The following is a 12,596-nucleotide window of genomic DNA, read 5'->3' as shown; positions in this document are numbered from 1 at the left end:
TTTTTGTACATTGATTTTTGTAGCCTGACACCTTGCTATCTTGCCTAATAATTACCAGTAGTTTTCTGCTGGATTCTTTAGGTTTTTCTATGTATACTGTCATATCATCCGCAAATAGTGAGAGCTTGACTTCTTCCCTTCCAATCTGTATTCCTTTGATTTGTTGCTCTTGTCTGATTTCTATGGCAAGAACTTCCAATACTATTTTGAAGAGTAATGGTGATAATGGACAGCCATGTCTAGTCCCCAGTCTGAGGGGCAATGCTTTCAGCTTCTGTCCATTGAGAATGATGTTGATTTGTAGGTGTGCTCTATATGGACTCCACTATTTTGAGGAATTTCCCATCTATTTCCATTTTTTGCACTGTTCTCAGTATGAATGGGTGTTGAATCTTGTCAAAGGCTTTCTCTGCATCTATTGAGATAATCATGTGGTTTTGGTTTTGTGTTTATTGATGCGGTGAATGACATTTGAATGACTTAAGTATGTTTATCCCTTCCTGGGATAAATCCCACTTTGTTGTAATCAACAATTTTTTTTATATATATACTGCTGTATTTGGTTGGCCAGGTTCTTGTTCAATATTTTGGGCATCTATGTTCATCAGAGATATTGGTCTAGTTTTCCTTTCTTGTTATGTTCCTATCTGCTTTTGGTATTAGGGTGATGTTGGCTTCATAGAAGGTGGAAGGAAGTGTTCCTGTTTTTTTCAGTCTTGGAAAAGCTTTAGATGTATAGGTATTAACTGTTTCCTGAAGGTTTTGTAGAATTCGTTTGTAAAGCCATCTGGTCTAGGACTTTTGTTATTGGGAAGGTATCTTGCCATTCTCTTCTGGCTTTTAGAGTCTGAGTGGAGAAGTCTGCTGATAGTATTCAGGGTTTTCCCCTGTATGTGACTTTTTGTTTTTCTCTTGCAGCCTTTAGGATCCTTTATTTATCCTTACGTCTTTTCATTGTAACAATGGTGTCTTCAGGACTGGGTTGATTGTGTTTGGAACTATGTGGGCCTCTTAAATCTTAATGTCCTTTCTGTTACTTAGGTCTGGGAAGTTTTTTTTCTATTATTTTGTATAGGATATTTACTTCCCCTTCCTCTCTTTCTTTCTCTGGTAGGCCAATTATACAAATGCTACTTCTTTTGAGATAATACCATATGTCTCTGTTGTTATTTTCAATGTCTCTCAATCTCTTTTTGAACTCTTTTATTGCTTTCTTAGTTTTCTCTAGCTCATCCTCTGTCTGGCTAATTCTGTTTTCTGCTTATGTTTATCTGCTTTCCCTTCCCTCAGCTTCTGTGTTCAGTTCAGTTATAGTATTAGCTTGCTCTGCTAATTGTTATTTTAGTTTACCTTTTTCAGCTTTCAGTTCTCTAATTACCTGGAGGTAGCTAGTATTTTCCTTGATGGTTTCATCTATTGTTTCCCTAATTATGATAACTTTTTCCTCCATAGTTGTCTTCATTGCTGTGATTATTTGGTTTACCACTGCTTGTATACTTTTCTTATCTATAGTTACTTCTGACTGATTGGGATTTTCTTCTGGGATCCTGTCTTGATTCATTGTGGTAGTGGTTTTATTTTCTTTTTATTTTACTATTTTTTTATTCATGTGGTTTGTATTCTTCTGTTCTGTCATTCTTCAGTTGTATTTTAAGTACTAGTCATGGTATACTAAATATTTTTCACTAATGCAGTCTCAAACCTCAGAAATTACAACAATAGCAACTGAAGCAAGGATTGATGCAATTCAAACAATACCAGTTAGCTAAACAACACCTTCAGTCCAAGAAAAAATAGCAAACAAAACCAAAGGAAAAGGATAGAGAAAGGGAAAAAAGGGAAAGCAAGAGTAGACAATTATGTAAATCTACTGTCCACTATAATTTCTAGGGACAGCAAGAGGAGAAAGGAAAGTAGAAAAGAGAGACACACACACACACACAGAGTTCATTCCTAGTCAGATTTCTTCCATGAAGTAATTCACCAGAAAGTGTCAGTGAATTCAGAAGGCCAAAGAAGGAAGAAAAGAAGAAGAAAGAGAGTGGGGGAAAAATAGCAGTGAAATGAAAGAGTTTTTTTTTTTTTTTTTAATTAGCTAGGAGGATAGAAAAAGGAGGGTGGAGGGAAGAGGGAAAAAGTAACAAGTTATTCTCACAATGGATAGGACACCCAGTCACCTATCAATGTAAAAGGCAACAGCAGTTAATTTTGGTCAACCTGAAGAGGAGGGAAAAGGGACACACATATATAATAATAGTGATAAAAATAAATAAATAATAAGATATATTAAAAAAAAAACCCTAACAGTCTGCAACTTAGACCACTCTAGATTGGTTGCATGCAGCCTGAGCAAAGACAACCAATTATAAGAATTATCAAAAAAAGAAAGAAAGAATGAAAGAAAGAAAGAAAGAAAGAAAGAAAGAAAGAGAAACCTCCAGGTAGTCTTTCCCAGACAGGACTGAAGCTCTGATTGGTCAGGTATTCTGTCACTCAAATAGAGCTCCAGCCACCTAAAAGAGAGAGAGAGAGAGAGAGAGAGAGAGAGAGAGAGAGAGGTAAGGAAAAGAAAAAGAAAAAGAAAAAGAAAAAGAAAAAGAAAAAGAAAAAGAAAAAGAAGAAAAAGGTTTGAAATGATCCCCCTGCTGTGCCGGGAATCTTGGTAAAGAAAAGGGGTGGGAGGGTGGGAATGGTGAGTTCAGAAATAGTGAAGTCAAAGATTTCCCTTTCTTTGTCTGTTTGGCTTCTGTTTGCCAGCCCAAGAGTGGGTTATAGGATCCTTTTTTGGTATCACCCTGACCACTCCCTATTCACCCTTTCAAGGCCACTCCATTTATCCTACCCTTTCCAGAGAATCCCAGGCTGTAATCCGCTTTTTTTTTTGGAGCTCATGCCAGGTGTTGTTCCCAAGTCGCCATCTTGGCTCTGCCCCAACATTAATATTTTATAGCACCAACAGATTATTTGCAACAGGCCTTATATCTATGACATGATGGTATATAACAGAAAGTAAAGAAAGAAAATAAATTACTGTTTCTGTATTGTAAGAGCTTGTAACCTGGTGGATTTTTATTACTCTTTCATCTCTCTTAACTGAGTCCAGGCTATAACACAAATATTTAATAAATGTTCATTGAACTGGTATAAATCCAGTTGAGTTGTTAGCAGTGAATATCCTATGAGATAAAGTGTACATCAACATATGAGGCTATATGAGTTCTGTTCCCACCTTAAAAAAAATAAAGGAACCTAGATGAGAAGAGATTTGCCGAATTTTGAATTTTTTATTTCCTGGAATGGAGATTGACCCCAGTATTAACATCCCTTAACCCATGTATTCCCACTGTGCTTCAGAGCCATGGTGAGTACTTTGCACATAGCGTTTGAACAAGTCTTTGTAAGGGCGTTGGTACTTTACATCAATGTAAGTGTTTGGCATTTAGAGTAGGAAATGATGGCAAGAAGAATCTTGATGCTTTGCACACCTTTTTAGAAAGGAACTTTATTGATACCTGGGAGTCAGGTGGTAGTGTGGTGGGTTAAGCACACATAGTGCAAAGCACAGGGACCAGTGTAAGGATCCCAGTTCGAAACCCTGACTCCCCACTTGCAAGGGAGTCATTTCACAAGCGGTGAAGCAGGTCAGCAGGTGTCTATCTTTCTCTTCCCCTCTATCTTCCCCACCTCTCTCCATTTCTCTCTGTCCTATCCAACAAGGAGACACCAGTAACTACAACAATAAAACAAGAGCAACAAAAGGAAATAAATAAATATTAAAAAAAAGGAACTTTATTGCTACCTAATTTCATGAAAGTAGGCTATGTATTTTTTCAAGGATTGTGGCCTGTATAAACTGATAGCCTATAAAAGTGAGTATACTGACCTCGCAATGGGCTAAAATTTACTAGAGTTACTTGCTCTTTTATTTCCAATATTTATTTTATGTATTTATTGTGTCAAATGTTCTGAATAAAAATGGTTAACCAGGCAAATGAAGACAATAAAATTTACTTATGTATCAAAATTTTCAATCCCTGTGAAACCCAAAAATTTCATCAATATTGATGGTAATTAATTTGCTGATATATCACTATTAAATAGCTTATGTATAGTATTTTTAACCCCTCTTTCCCAAAGTTTATTTATCTGGTGTAGAGTTGATTATACAATCAATTCCTTGTTATTATTTTTAAAAAATTCAAAAGTGTATAAAGTAGAAAACATATTGCCCACAAATTCCCCTCCCTATTCCATCTGGAGAAAGTAATCGAACTGCTTACATATATACTAAATATATCCTTCTTGTTTTTGATTAATCTATATTGCAAGGATGTGGCACTAGCATTTTAATTAAATTTGCTCTTTTAATTAAAATCTATATATATTTTATGCACTGCCTATGTAAAATATACATATTTGCATACACATACATCTGGAACAATAATTATATACATGTATATATACACAAATATATCCCTGTAAACATACACACTACTTCAATCAATAAACATAGAGAATTTTTTATTGCAAATTTCAAATTTTTTATGTGCAAATTTCGATGCCATCCTCATTTTGTATGTACATCTTTTCCAACTGTTTAGTTATTGCTTTAGGCTAAGTTCCTTAGGGTATACTATATATAATATATATATAATATATATTATATATATAATATATATAATATCTATATTAGTTTTATAATAATTTAAAATTAAATATCTCCCTTTGTGTAGCACAGCAGAGATAAACCTCGATTCCTTGCCTAAAACATTTAAACCCGCGTATTCACAGTTGGTGAGAAAAGCAGTTCCCAGACCAGAGAAAATGTATAGCATAGTACTTGGCATATAAGAAGCTCTCAAAAAGTGTTAGTTATAAATACGAATGAGCGATTGTCAGAATATGATGGAACTCCTTGTTCTCTTTACTGCAAATTAACTCTGGGGGAGAACTCACCAGGCAGCCTGGCTCAGCAGAAGCCATGAGATAAACTGGGTCTCATCCATCACAACCCCACCCCTGCCTGGGAACTGTTGGCATCTCTGGATACCCCTCCCCAAACAAAGGCATCCATCAAATGCCACAAAGAGTTTATCTTTAGTGCAGGCCAGCAGCAATGAGGGGCAATGTCTAGATGAAAAGCCTCAAGTTTGCTTCTGTGGGGGGGGGGGGTAGTGGGGGGAAGGACTGCAAGTTTGAATAAATTTGTCTTGATTTTTCTTTACAGTTATCAGACACATACACCCAATATGGCACTTATAAGTAGGTACAGCTCATATGTGCCATCCAAGGCTATTCTTGGGGTACTTAGTACCCTGTTATTTCAAATTCAAAAAGAACAGTTTACTCTTGCCCTGGCAAAAATAGGAAGCTACTTGTCTCCAATTCCTATATATATATTTTTTTTCATATTTGCTTCTAGTTCAGATCTTGTTCCTCTGCAAATCCAAACACACAGTTCTGTGTTTCATTTAGTTCTGTGAGACCCAGCTACTCTGACAAATCAACTCAATATATGGTCCTTCATTCTGATAGTAGTTCAAAGGGAAGAACAGAAGGTATGAACTCATAGTTCCTTAAAGGAAGGAACACCCAGCCCAGCTTTGTGATGGAATTGGCAGTCGTCGATAGTTAGAAAATAAATAATTTGGGTTATCCCTGAAATCCTATGGACCATCTTATATCTTAATCTGTCCCTGTACCTGATGATCATAGAATGGAAATTTTACAACTTCTAAGGACTTGAAATATGAGGGAAAGAAAGCTACTAATTCAAAGGTGTTTGTCAGTAATCTGAATCTCACTATCGTTTCCCTCATAGTTTATCCTAAGATGCTCTAGACTCAAATAATGAAAAATTGAATGTGATGAGGTACCTTAGAAAACAGGGTAAAGGAGGGAGTCAGGCGGTAACACAGTGGGTTAAGTGCATGTGGCACAAAGCACAAGGACTGGCATGAGGATCCCAATTTGACCCCCTGGCTCCCCACCTGCAGGGGTGTTTCTTCATAGGCGGTGAAGCATGTCTGCAGGTGTCTATTTTTCTCTTCCCCTCTCTGTCTCCCCCTCCTCTCTCCATTTCTCTCTGTCCTATCCAACAATGATAACATCATCAACAATAATAACTACAACAACAATAAAAACAAGGGCAACAAAAAGGAATAAATAAATATTTTTAAAAAAGAAAAGAAAAGAGGGTAAAGGGAGTTGGGCACAGCAGGTTAAGCTCAGGTGGCACAAAGTGCAAGGGCCAGCATAAGGGTTCCAGTTTGAGCCCTGGCTCCCCACCCATAGGGGGGTTGCTTCAAGAGTGGTGAAGCAGGTCTTTAGGTGTCTGTCTTTCTCTCCCACACTCTGTCTTCCCTTCTCTCTCTATTTCTCTCTGTCCTATCCAACAGTGATGACATCAACAACAATAACTACAACAACAATAAAAAATTACAAGGGCAACAAAAGGGAAAATAAATAATAAAAAAGAAAAGAAAACAAGCTAAAGCAAATACTTTGCATGTCTGAGGTCCTGATATTTCATTGCAAGGATGTGTATAGTATGTTTGGTGTCACCTATGATTAATACTCTGAACTTGCTTTTTCTCTCATAAATACAATAATAAAATGTTAATGTAGCAAAATATCCTTTATTTGTCACCAAGATTTTTCACAGGGGTTTCACACTTGCATACAGAATTCTACCACTCAGAATGGCCTCATTTATCTATTTTTTAAGATAGAAAGTGAGAGTTGGAGAGAAATAAACTAGAAAGATACTAAGGAACACCACTCCTTGTTTCTTCTGGGTGGGCACTCCCATCTAATTACTAGTGATTTTAATTCATGACTTTGCACTGGTAAGGTGTGCACTCTACCAAGTGAGCTATCTCCTATCCTAAAAATAATCTTAGTGGCAATCCAAGGATGTAATCTCAAAGGCAAGCAGGGTTAGTCATCAACATAAATTTCATTACTGCTTTGTAACTGGTTTTTCTCCCTTCCTTCCTTCCTTCATTTATTTTTTTTCCTTTCTTTTTTATTCCCCACCACCACCCCAGTCTCTGTGGTTCAGTGCTGGTACTAAGAATCCATTGCTCTTGGAAGCCATTTTTTTTTCTTTTCCCCCATCATTTTATTTGACAAGACATAGAAAAATTGACAAGGAAGGGGGAGACAGAGAGGCAAAGAGGAAGATAGACATCTGCAAAACTGCTTCACTGTTCATAAAGTGTCCCCATTGTACGTGGAAAGCTGAGAGCTCAAACCCAGTTCCTTATGCAAGTTCTTGTGCATAGTACTATGCACACTTAACTTTAGGAATGGCCCTGAAGTCTGCACTACCATAACACAAATGCAGTCACCCTTGCTTTCCTTTGATATAATTCTCCACATAAAAACAGGCATGACCCTTAACTATTATTTTAGATTATACCCCCCCTTTTTTGCCATTTTAAACAATCTTCTTTAGGCATTTCTAAACTTTCTGAATTCCTCCCCAATACCATTTATGAATTTGCTTGTCACTGTAAGCTATACAAAAAGATAGACACATAGAGACCCATGCAGCCCAGCCCTACTGCCTAGCCCCACCTTCTCACTATTTTCCATGTTCTACTTACTGTGGGTTACTCTGATGTATGCTATAGCGGAATAAGTTTAGGATGAGACATCAGGGGTGAGGGAACAGAAACACTACTCTGTCCTGTTAAATTTATTTGACCTTCCCAATTTATTTTGAGCCTCAATCCTCCTTTCCTATCCTGGTTACATCACTGTGACAAAGGTGGGGGTATGTATAGCTCTCAGGAGATAATGAATGTGAAGTAGCATGGTTCACAGAAAATTATTGAAATATGTTCATTTTATCATTAGCATGATTATTATCTATATCAAAAGATAATGAAAGAAATGAAGTATTAACCCATGCTGATAAGATTATGATAGACTAATGGAAAACAAATATAAACAAGAAACCTAGCACCTCAGCATCCAGAAGTCAGTGTTGTGAAGAACCACTCCACGAGATGTATGATGTGAGATCAATGTGAAGCAGATTAGACGTGAGGCAGACTGTTTCTTTCCTGGGTCTTAAGAGTAACATTTAACAGCATCTTTAATGAGCACAGAGGACTGTTATGACTTAGTTGCTTGCATTATACCATTGAGTCTCTCATCAGTCTTTTTAGGTAGCATCTTATTCCCATTTTATGAGTGAGGCCAGAGACTGGAGAGGTGAATTACCTGACCCCAGGTGCCTATCCTAGACGTTAGCTATGTCTGATTTATGGGGATGACATGTGGCGTCTGGGAGAAAACGATGATTGCTTCAAGATCACTCCCATAACTTCACATTCATCTCAGAGGTGTTAAAAAGAGGTCATTGTGCCGTAAACTGGCGCTGAGGTCAGATTTACTTTTGCCCTTCCTGGGGAGCTTCTGTTTCCAGGGTGAGAGGTACCAGTCTTAACCTGTGCAGAGTCGGGAAACATGACTTACTCTGAGCAAATGAATGAGCTTTTCTTATGGGGTTTGGATTTCATTCCCAGCAATGTCCCAGAGAGAGTTCACACAGTTCCTTCCCATCAGTCTTGTAGAATTGAAACTTTAAGCAGAGCTGACACTAGAGAAACAATAATTGGCATAATATTCGCAAGGAGCAAAAGACGGTCATTTCCTCAGGCACCAAAAAAAAAAAAAAAAAAAGCATAACCCAGTTCTGAGGTTCTAGAAAGTGATGAAATGAAGGCTGGAATGGCCCTGAAGTCTGCACTACCATAACACAAATGCAACCCCCATTGCTCTTCTTTGATAGCTATAATTCTCCACATGAAAGCAGGCATGACTCTTAACTATTATTTTAGATGACATCCCCTTTTTAACTTTAAGCAGTGTTCTTTAAACATTTCTAAACTTTCTGAATTCCTCCCCAATACCATGCTATGAATTTGCTTGTCACTGTAAGCTATACACAAAGAGAGACACATACAGCAAGCACAAAGATATCAGGAAGTGGTTTTCCTAGCAACAGTAATCATCAGAAAGATCCCAGAACATCCTTTCTATTCATACAGCATTTCATGTTTTGAATAGTGCTGACAGGTGAAGTGGATTCATAGTATTTAATACAAAAAATATTGCTAGGGATTGGGGCTGCACAAAAGCTCAAATATCCATACTATTCACAAGCAGCTGAATTCACTGTTTTTATATCTATCCAGATTATTTAGTGAGGCACAATTGCAAAAGCAAATACTCACCTGCTCACAGAATGACTAATCCAGGCTGCATTATGGAATTCTGATTCTCTAGACCTCATTCAGGCAACTGGGACACAGCTCTAAATCAAACTGGCTCTCTTTATGCAAGACCATCTTGTGGATAGTCGTGAGTGATAAAAAGACATCCCTCTTGCAGGTCCCTCAGCAGATGTGTCCAGTTTAAAATAAAAATGAGTCAATACAGTTGACAAAATCATCCACCCCCAAGGAACTTTATCTGATTATTGCCTTAACACTATCAGAAACACTCTTCTATCTCTCCTCCTGTTCTCTCACAAGTAATATACAAAGCAAATTCATCTCTGAATGTCAAAAGAGAAAAAAAAATACATAAAGAACCCACAGTCGTCAGAGAAAACAGAGAGTGGAAAAAAGAGATGGAGAAAGAATTGGGTGGAAGAGACGGGGCAGACATGAGGAGAAAAGAGAAAATTCCAGACTATTATGGGCACTCCTGAAGAATTTATTAGAAACTGACCTGTATGGAGCTCATTAGATGAAAAGAGAAATCATTTCCACTTGTCAATTAATTCACCAGAGTCTCCATTGATCAAAGTCAACCATTGTTGTCTTTGATATAAAAGTAAAACACACTTCCTGTGAGCCTACCATGTGTATAAATGTATGCTAGGCACCAGAGTAAAAGGAGATCTTGGGATCACAGATGCTCTAAAGAGATTAGAGGAGGTGATTACGAGCTAAATAACAGGGTGGGGTGAATAGCATAATATTTATACAAAGAGACTCTCATGCCTGAGTCTCCAAAGTCCTAAGTTCAATCCCCAGCACCACTATAAGCCACAGCTAAGCAGTATTCTAGTAATAAAAATAAATAAAAAATAAGAGTGCTAAGTAATAACTGGTGGCTTCATATATAGAATTTCAGTCTTTAGTGGTATATGACTATTAAAGTTGAGAGTGGAGGAAGGAAGTGCATACAGGATATTTCAGTGCATATTTTAAAAGAAAATATATTTGAATTATATCTGTGGAGTTGTAAATAAATGCATAAAACATGGCAGAGTCACATTTATTTTAAGAAGTTGTTGGCCAGATTATTCCTGACTGTATCCCTAATGTATCAAAAGGACTTAGGAATCTCTATAGTTCTCAGAGTGTTAGAGATGCTCAGTTTTGTTTTTTTTTCCCAAACCAATCATTTGTTGATATTGGGCTGGGGGGGAGAGACTCCAGTGGTCCTCTGGAAGGCCTGTCAGATGAAGCCTATTTATCAGAAGGCCACACAGGTTACAGAGGAAGGATAAGATACCATAGCAAAATGTCTGGCAGAGGATTTTGTACTGAAGAGAGATGTGTAACTTAAAATTAGAATAGCCTCCCAACTTCTACCCCCAAATCAGCAAAAACTGAAAGATTAGCAATATCAAATATTGTAAAGGATGTCGAACAGGTGAAATCCGTAGCAGCTATTCTTCCATATTGCTAGTGGGAATATAAACTCATAAACATTTTGCAACAGAATGTGACTTGGAAAAGAGTTACAGTTCAATATGTACATATTTGAGAAGGGGAGATAACATAAGAATTATACAGAAGACTTTCATACCTGAGGTTCTTATCTCCCAGGATCAATCCCCAATACCACCATAATCCATAGTGTGTATTGCTGGTCTGGTAAAAAAAAAAATGCAGATATCTTATGACCTATGCATTTCACTCCAAAATATTTTTATTAGAGAAATTATTATAAATGTATCCAAGAAATTACATGAGAAAATGAATGTGTTCTATCTGCAAAACCGAGAAAATAGAGAAACCTGAAGACCATAGGGAAATGAAGAAACAAATATATATTTATACACTTGTTAAAGTGAGTGAGGAAAGTTTACTTTTATCAGTATGGTGAAATCGCTGAGACATAAAGCTTCCAGTACAAGTTAGAAAAAAAGATTTGAACAATGGGACACCATCGGTAAAAAAGTTTAATACAGATAAAAAAAAAACCTACTTTGCATATAGGACAGCTAAAAATTATATGGTGATTTAAAAAAAAAGACTACAGGAGTCTGAAGTAAATAATGAAGAATGTAAGTTGAGTGTGGCATATAGTTCATACATTTTCTGGCAGATACTGTGTTCATGCACAGAAAACTATTATATTATGACTACTAGAAAATAATTTTAATCACTTCTACAAAATAAATAAGTTGTTTCAAAGTGAAAATATTTGGTAAAACTAATATGTAATATTAGATACATAATAATAATTGAATCCGGAAAGTTTAAGATTAGAAAACATTTGTTCTTTATTCAACCCTTTGTTCAAATAAACTGCATGTATGTTCCAAAATACTTTCTTCCTATGTCTCCCTCCAATAAAGGTCCTTTTCACACAAATCCATGGACAAACGATAAACAAATCCATGGACAAGTAAAAATCCCAGTCAGCCTATCCCTTTGGCAAATTTAGTGAAAAAGAAGGCTAATCTAAACATAATGGGGGGTGGTGGGCAGGGCAGAGTCAAGATGGCAACTAGGAAACAACACGTGGCTTGAGCTCCAAAATAAAAGTGGCTTACAATAGAGATTCTCTGGAGAGGGTAGGATAACTGGCATGCCTGTGAAAGGGTGAATAAAGGGTGGTCAGGGTGACACCAAATGAGTGTCCTATAACCCACTCTTGGGCTAGCAAAGAGAGGCCAAACAGACAAAGAAAGTAAGAGTTTTAGCTTATGAATTCACCATTTTCCCCCATCCCAGAAGGGCTGCTCCTAGCAGGCTTCCAGCAGAGCTATTTTCTTTACCAAGATTCCTGGCCCAGCAGGGGTATTCACCCAAGCCTTGTTCTATTTCCTAAGCTTCTCTCTCTCTCTTTTTTTTTTAGGTGACTGGAGCTCTATTTGAGTGATAAAATACCTGAACAATCAGAGCCTCAGCCCTGCCTGGGAAAGACTACCTGGAGGTTTTTTTAGATTTTTAATTTTTTTTATACTAGGTTATCTCTGCTCAGGCTGCATGCAGCCATTCTGTAGTGATCCAAGTTGCACACTGACTTTTAGGGTTTGTTTTTTTTACTCTATCTTATTTTATTATTATTATTATTATATGTGAATGTCCCTTTCCCCTCCTCTTCAGGTTGACCAAAATTAACTGCTGTTGCCTTTTACAATGGGTAGTCTACCCATTATGAGAGAAATTTGTTTCTCTCCCCCTCTTCTTTCCACCTTTCTTTTTCTTTCCTCCTATGTAATTAAAAAAAAAAACTTTCCTTTCACTACTCATTTTTTCCCCTTCTTTCTTCTACTTTTCCTCCTTCTTTTGCTTTCTGAATTGACTGATATTCATTTGTGAATTATTTTGTGGAAG

The sequence above is a fragment of the Erinaceus europaeus genome, chromosome 1 (genome assembly GCF_950295315.1).
Source record: "Erinaceus europaeus chromosome 1, mEriEur2.1, whole genome shotgun sequence".
NCBI lineage: Eukaryota > Metazoa > Chordata > Mammalia > Eulipotyphla > Erinaceidae > Erinaceus > Erinaceus europaeus.
This window is presented reverse-complemented; position numbering follows the sequence as displayed.